The sequence below is a fragment of the Anopheles coluzzii genome, chromosome 3 (genome assembly GCF_943734685.1).
Source record: "Anopheles coluzzii chromosome 3, AcolN3, whole genome shotgun sequence".
In the NCBI taxonomy this organism is placed as follows: Eukaryota; Metazoa; Arthropoda; class Insecta; order Diptera; family Culicidae; genus Anopheles; species Anopheles coluzzii.
Genome location: NC_064671.1, coordinates 49,450,347 through 49,458,497, shown reverse-complemented (window position 1 = coordinate 49,458,497; position 8,151 = coordinate 49,450,347). Strand labels below are relative to the sequence as shown.

The window sequence follows — 8,151 nt, the reverse complement described above, 5'->3', positions numbered from 1 at the left end:
ATTGAATTTGTAACAAACATTTCCATATTACAAAACGAAAAAAAAATAAAAACAAATATGAGCGCAATAATTCGTATATTCTTTGTTTGACCGAATCTGTTGATTAATAAATATATATTATTTTAGAATTATAAAACTTAAGGTTTATAAATCTAAACAATACTCACTTTTATCCCATTGTTCAAACTCTCGATTTTCTGTTCCATTTTAACGTGTCATTCGTCTTTGAAAACATTGACTCCGCCTATTTCTTGCCGTGAACACAAATTCCACTATGAGCCAAAATGGACAAATATTTCAGTATCAAGTACCCTTGTTCGTTTGAAATTATAAACGCGTGCGCAAATTCATGCGCATTTGCTATCTTATATGTAAACAGTATTCAATGTTGCAAATGTCGCCGTTTGGGACGGATTTTTTTGGGACTAATAATAAAATCTGAACTTTCTTTAGAATATTTCAAATGTTATAAAAACATCAAAAACGTAATATTTAAAATTTGTCACCTATTCGAAAGCGCATTAGCCTAGCTGACATGTTTGCAATCGTTTATGATTCCAAAAGACAAATTGTTATATAGACAAACTGATCCTTAAGCCACACTGAACGTATACACACTTTTAAAGGATGTTTAGGTCTGAACTGCGTCTAGTATTGTTACGGGTGTAATTGTCATTGTTTGAAACGCGTCATCTAGACTCTATTTTCTATCCAGGAAAAACTTAGACAAACCTCATCCACACTTGTAGGACTCTCCATTCTCTGGGGAGGTCATTGTACGTGATTTCACGTGTCCACACTGCGAAGCATTTGTTGAAAACGGTATTTTGTCGCTTGGTTTCGTTTGCGCAAGACTGCGTTCTTCGTAGAGTTTCAACCACCCCCTGCAACCTTCTGCCGCAGCACGGTAGCGAGTTCTTAAAGGATCACCTCCACCGTGCTTATACGGCGGAGTGTTTTTTTTTTTAATTTTCCTAATGGATATCGATTAGAGAAAACTCAACCGGCCCGGTCGGTCATGGACGATGAAATACGGAGGTTGCGTATTTCTACTGTCTGTCGTTTCGGGGCGCTTTAACCCCTTCTGCGGCACAATTGCCTTTGCCTAGCCGCATTTCGATTTTTATCCTCGGGCACCGAGTTTTTGCCTTCGGTTTTCTCGTCTATTTGATTGCCGCTTTCAGAATGAGCCGATGTTTTTCCTTGCTGCAACAGCGCATAGCACATTTCAACAAAAATGGCGTACTCCAGCGAATTAGAGCGATGGTTTCTTTTTCAACCGCGCATCCACCACAGTATACCAAAACAGGGTGGGTTGTGACGTGATGTAAACGCATGTACTACTACTACTACTACTACTACTACTGTCGTAGCTGCCTAGCTTAAAGCTGAATGTTCGTTAGGTAAAATCGTAACATCTTAAAGCGTGTTTTTTTACCTTTGGATTTCTTGATTATTTTTGCACTAATTTTTAATATTGTCCAAATGAAGTAATTTTTAATTTAAAAGAGAGAATTTGTTCTTACAGCTGCATTCGTATAAAAAAATTACTTAATATAGTTTAATTTGTTATTGGCTGCTTTTAAAGTATTATCGTTGTTACTTACGGTCATGGTAACCTATTTGGAACCCAACGTTTGTAAGTAAACGATTATAAAAGGGTGTTACAGATACAACGTTTATCAAACAATTTTTCAATCACAAAAATTAAAGTAAATAAAAATAAATATAAATTTATAACACAAGCATAACCTATCATCTCCTAATTTCATGATATTCAAAATCAAGAACTCAACAAAACACGAAAAAGAACGATTATTTATGAAATTTCAAGGATATTTTTAGTCCGTCAAATTTAATATTACCTAATTTTGTGTTTCAAAATTGTTTTAAAACATAAAACTAAATCATTAGCGAAAAATATGCCATCAATTGTTGAAGTGTTTGAAAAATTGTGAGGCATCCTAAGAAATACTTCACCGTTATTTTGCTGTCAGAAATTATGTTTTGAAGTTGCCATACTCGCAATAAAAAAGAAACGGACTCAACTAAGGAAGTTACAAAAGTGACTTTGAATTGGTTGTTTCCTTCCGCTACGAAGTTTCCATTCAACAAATAAGAATAGGAAAACGCGCCATGCGCCATGGAATGGAAATAATACGCCAAAAGTGGCACATCGAAGAAAAGCCAGAACAGCCTCGGCACGGTAATCGTATTTTGGTGACAGAAAGCAGATTCAACGCAGAACACAGAAGAAAAAAAGTTCGTGTACAGGCGCATCATCTTTCTCAGGCGTGGACTGTGGCGGTGGGCAAAGCAAGGAAAACTGTTTTACCAGCGTCCTGTGAACGGCTGGGGAAATACTGTTCCTAGGACCACACACAAACACATAATAGGGCTTTTCGCTCTTCAAATCATAAGAGCATGCCGCTGCTGTAAGTACTTGAAAAAAAAGGAAAGTAGTTTGAAAATTGATTTATTTGACCACTGATTGTGGGTTTGATCTGGGAGGAAAGAAAGCGATGGAATAAAAACAATGGTTTAGATATAACTTTGTCGAAACAAATATTCCATCTTGCTAAGCAGTCAATAGTATCAGAACCATGGAACACAGAACATTGAACAGTATTGCATATTATGAAAGAATTTAAATCAAATATTACAGAAATGTGTAAAGCTAAGCCCGACCGCCACCTTATTTTCCAAACTATCAAATTCAATGTGTAGAGGAAAAAAACACTACCAGCGCATTTTTGTTCTCAGTGCAGCAGTAGTCAACACACAGAAAGCTTATAAATAAACATACTATTCTTCACCTTCGCCAGACGCTTCAAGTTATGGACTGGTAATGCAATTATGAAATTATAAACACTAAACAGATCACGTACCACCAACGTCGTGTGTGGCACGACGAACTGCTCAACCCAGATCATGTAAGGGTGGAGATGTGGTTTAAAGTGCTTTGAGGCTTGATTGTTTATCGGAGATAAATGGGTAATAAGGTAGGCCGTTATAGGGTGGAAGCTTAAGTAGGTTTGAAATCAAAGGCACATGCAAGCAGGTTGTCGCTTTGCTTGAAGCTAGGCTCTCGAAGGCATTTCGTTCGATTTACGTACTATTCAGCAATGTTAACTAGATCATTTTCAACCGGGTTTTACAAAATTGAGAACAATCCAGCCTTACATTGTGCTGCAACACTTCCCCTTTCTAGTTTTCTCCACAATCTGTGGCAACAATGGTGTTTGTATTGATTTGTTGTACAGACAGCTGCAATCGAGTTATTAAGAACAATAAAGCCTCGCGATAACTAATGTACAAAAGGAAAAAAAAACCTTACGGAGGGAGGAAAAATGACACAATCGTTAATCGCTGCTGTATGAATTGATCAGACGCTTGTGAAGGTGTCGAGTTGGTCGAGCCGATTTCATGACCCCAATACGCTAGAAAACACTCCACCCAAGTCCTGCACCGTTATGTTGCTTCATGTACTATTTCGTTCAACGCCACTTTCCTGTTGCGTACGCACCAACTGATGGAAACTTAAGCATTGCATTACTCGCACCGAAATAGGGGTGGCCTTAACATCACAACCCGAACCGGAACTGCAATGCCGCGATGGTGCACCTTTAATGTGACGCCTTTAAAAAAGCATTAATGATTTGATTTATTGTTATGACCGTTCCATTTCGGTATGTTTTATACGGTTTTCCTCGATGAGTTTTCCGGCATCGATCATCAATAGCCGTTGTTTCTTTTTTTTTGTCGTTGGAGTTTCCACTTTTGTTTTGCCCCTTGATTTAACAGGCCCTGTGCAGCGCCGAAAGCACAATAAAAACAGTACCGGCGTGTGTCGTCCAGAGGTCGAATTAGGGGTTGACGGGGGTTGATTGTATGGCCTGCGTAAATGTATGAGTATGTGAGTGTGTGTGTGTGTGTATTTGTGTCGCCTGGAAGGGAATATGATTATTGAGGTCCTTCAGTAATCGCACTCAGTGTTTCGTTACGGTTGAGCGTTAACAATGGGCAATGTTTGTTGTCGCTACATATGTCCAGATTTGTGGAACAAAAAGATCTCTACGATTGAAGGAAAAAAAAACCAACGTAGAAATGTGCCATTGTCATTTCCGACTTTTAGTCGGAAACCGATCGAGCGAGGTGCAATGTGCACCTTTATTGTCGACAATAATTAATCAATGTGTAACGTACAGCAGCATCTGTGTGCGCCTGTGTGTGAAGAGTGTTGCTTTCTCCCCAAGTAATATACTTGTTCTTAATGACACTAGGTGTGTCAAGGGGGTATCGTTGTTTTTTTAACAGTAGCAAACCGTTGCATCGACCCTAGAAAGTGTAAAGTAGAAAGTATTAAGCAAAATTTATATGAGATATATTCCAAAAAAAGTGTATTGAAATGAAAACAGTAAAATGCAGAACACAGGATACGTTCGCATACTTCCTAATTGTAAGGATACCATGTTTACCCTGTCGATCGAGAAATATCCACCGACCCGTTTCATGTTCTACCTGTGTACCGCCTCTTGCGGCGGGAAGTAGTATGTTTACGTTAAAAGTAAATATTATCATCGCATTAGTTGACGCTGCCCAGACGATGACCCTGAGCTGGCGGCGACGTTGGTCATGTTCGGCGCAATTTGACTATCCAGCCATTCATACCGTACCAAAACGTCCGGATAACCGACAACCGGTGCTGATCGTAGCCATTTCCTAAGGAACAGGGCGCCGCCGGGCGCCAGTGGCCGACCGGCACGGGACAGGATATCACATGCTGAGACCAATCGCCGTAAGTCGTAAAGGTAAAAGCCAACGAAAATGAATGCCAAAACATATTATTGCTGGCATTGTTGGTACTGCCCGGGCTTCGGCGGTACAGCTAAGCCGTCTTTATGACATCCTTCGACCCCGAGGCTTATCCTTCGCTACTCTTTGCAGGAGTTTGTTTGCTTGTTCGGGCTCAATTTTAGCCGGGATTTGACGATTACTTGTCCTAGCGTTCGAGCTGCTCCTCGCCAGCCCTATTGGAAGAGCAATAGTTCCGCTGATAAACTTGTCCTATGTCCGTGGCGACTGTCCCGGTTACTTCCTTTTTCTTTCCAGCTGAGGCCGGAAAGTAGCCTATCTGCCGGTCGGAATTGAAGTGTATAAAGTTGAAGAGGCCTTTATGACTTAATTTTTGAGAGCTTATTTCCTGCTCTGTTCACAACTCTGTGTGTGTGTGTTTTAAGAAAAGTTGCAGTTGTTGGTGGCGGACTATGGAGTTAGTCGGTACATATTTTTTATTACACACGTTATCAACACGCACTCCCCGATACGCTGAGAGCACAGAAGCTTTTAACAGTTTTCTAGCAAGAATGTGCCAGATGTAAAAGGTAAAAGAGCAACGAAACTAGCAGGCAACCGTATGTACATCACCGAGCGCAGGATGTTATGACCTTTTTTGTGTGTCTCGCTTCGAGTGGCTTACTTGTCAAATGTTTAGTGTGACAATTTTAGGGTGCATTCCCGTTCGCATCTCAGAAACATATATAGTCGGCTTTGATGCACATTGCAACCCGTATTGTCTCGGACATGGTGGGCAACTGTCTGTCGGTTTAACATGACAACGTTTGACACCGACTTTGGTTTACGCTTGAAGTGTGTTTCTGATGTATTCCTAAGGGAGTCAATATGGCGCGATACGTTAGATTTTGACGCACGTCTCCTTCTGGCCAATGCTATTCCGGCTTGAATAGTTTTTTTTCTGTACCCTGGTTTCGATTACAATTACGTCGTATTTCAATTCATCTTGCTGGATTGTATGAAAAGTTCATTAATATTTCAATTTGCACTAAAGCTGTGAAATAAATAAGAAAAAGTTGGTGTTTAGTCAAACTTTTTTCAACACAAAAAATACAGACAACAAAAATTGATACGAAAAAAAACACTTTACTGTTATCATATTACGGGTTTCTGTTAAATTTTCGAATTTGTGTTTGTTTTTATGTAAGTTTCTCAGCTTTACAATCTCTAAACATTGAACAATTTTATGAAATAGAGATCTAATAGTACACAGAGATAAAATATTAATGATTCGTTTTGTTGTTTGCGTGACTCATGACTCAAGAATGCTTCTGCTTATCTCCTTCAGACTGAAACAATCCGTCTGCGCGTTGGCGACAATTTAGATTTTTCGGAAATAAAAAGGAGAATTTGACGCGAGTCAAGGGTTTTTTTTGTTTTTGTTTTCGAAACGTTGGATTTTTGGGAGCCATCCATGCATTTGGTCATTTGAAGGAGATATCAAAAGCCGCTCGTAAAACTTTCGCTTTTGATGGTCCCTTTGAGTCCATTTGCTGTGGCCACGGCCTGGTCGGTGCACCCTTTTTAATCCTCTGTACCAAGCAGCCAGCCGAAAGAAAAAAAAACAAACCGAAAACGACCACCGACCGCCGAAATTCTTGTCCAGTGACCGTATAACCTGTAGGATGTGGGATCTTCTTGGGCTGGTAAGGTCGGTAAGCTTTCGGCTTTTTGCCGCGTGTCGTGTTTGATAAGCTGACGACGTTTGTATGGTCCTGCGGGCGCCACGGACGGTCTCTGACAGGTATGCGGACGGACGGTCACACTGCAGTAAAAGCGTGGTCGTAGCTGATGCAGGGAATGGATGAAAAAATAATAAAACAATACGTCTGATAGATACGCGTAGAGCCGTACAGTGTGCGGCAAGTGTAGAAAGCGAATGGGTTGAGTTGATACTACTGTGATTACGATTATTTTGGGCGCCACTCGTTATCGAAGCTCCCAGGCGCCGAACGGATGAAACATATGCTGCCCACCTTAAGCAGCTGGCAGTATGCGAAGAATGTGGCCCGATCGTTCTCGGCCGATGGTGATGATGTTGCGGCTAAGGAATGTCTGACTTGGCTCGGTTTGCCTTGGAGATTGCGCGAAGCATTGCGGGACGTTAAGTCCGATTTATTGCCTCTACACAAGTAAGTTACTTAAACTGTCATCCACAGAGCGTACAAATTGTAGGCGATAGTTTTGACATGACCATCAATGGCATCGAGGTTACGTTTAGGACGGTGACTTTTTTATTTGCAATTTTGTCTTCATAGCTAATCGTGGTCTTACGTCAATACGTTGGTATATTTGTTTAAACGTGCAATACAGGAGGCGGTACATTTTTTTCTATGTGCACTCTGTAAGGGCCATTCGGGGACGGCTTCAAGGATGCACACGCTCTTTTATCGGGGATGGTAAATGCGCGACAATGGTGGCGCCGGCAAACGTGAAAACAACTCCACTTCAAAGCGAAGGCAACACACTTGAAAGTATCGTCGAGATGCAGGGCACACAGCGCCTGCTTTGACAGTGGCAATTGGTTTGTTGGATAGCGTGTACAAGAGTAGCAGCGCCGCTACATCCACCAAACCGTAACATCGATCTAGGCCCCGAAAAGGACATGCTTTTTCGGACGTACCAGACGAATTCGATTGCCGGGACATGGTTGAGCAGCAACCGGCAGCCGGCTTCCTAGTGCAGCTGTACGAACACCGATGCCCGGTGGGTTGACCGGGACCGCGCAGGGTGTAATTCGTGTTGATATCTTTCCCTACGTCGCGTTTCTACTGCCATTTGTTATGCACTTCTTAAGTCGAAGCCGCATGAGCTGCTTGAATATGTTAAGTGGCTTAACTTACTCACGGTACTTTGTTTGATCCTTTTTATACGCTGACGGCACCGTCCGGTGACGAACGAACACTTCAAGGCTACATGTGGTTTGCGGAAGCTTGATGGAAGTGCGTAACAATGTTCTCAAATATGAGAGTGTATGCTATGCTATGAGATAAATTTGTAATGTATGCATAGTAATGTACAAGCTATCAGAAAATAAAACAAGTATATAAATTAAAAAGGCTTCAAGTTTTTCATTCATTGACAATTGCTATGAACGTCCATTTACATGAATAATAACAATAATACAGGTAGTCCCCGAGATACACGGTTAATGGGGACCGAAAACGGCCGCAAAATACCGCGTATTTCGAACTTCCGTGCAAGTCGAATCTCTTATTTTACAGCCAAAATATAACTAATTTTCGTGTAAATTTGCTAGAAGGGGTTAGTCACTTCATTGATTATTTGCTATGATTC

The 8,151-nt window shown here is 41.0% G+C and overlaps 1 protein-coding gene across 1 annotated transcript in view; it reads right to left on the bottom strand.

The window, feature by feature from the left end:
- Window positions 1–8,151, bottom strand: part of LOC120955427 (60S ribosomal protein L24) — a 245,605-nt gene that overhangs the window by 42,024 nt on the left and 195,430 nt on the right. The gene's annotated exons all lie outside the window — the stretch shown is intronic.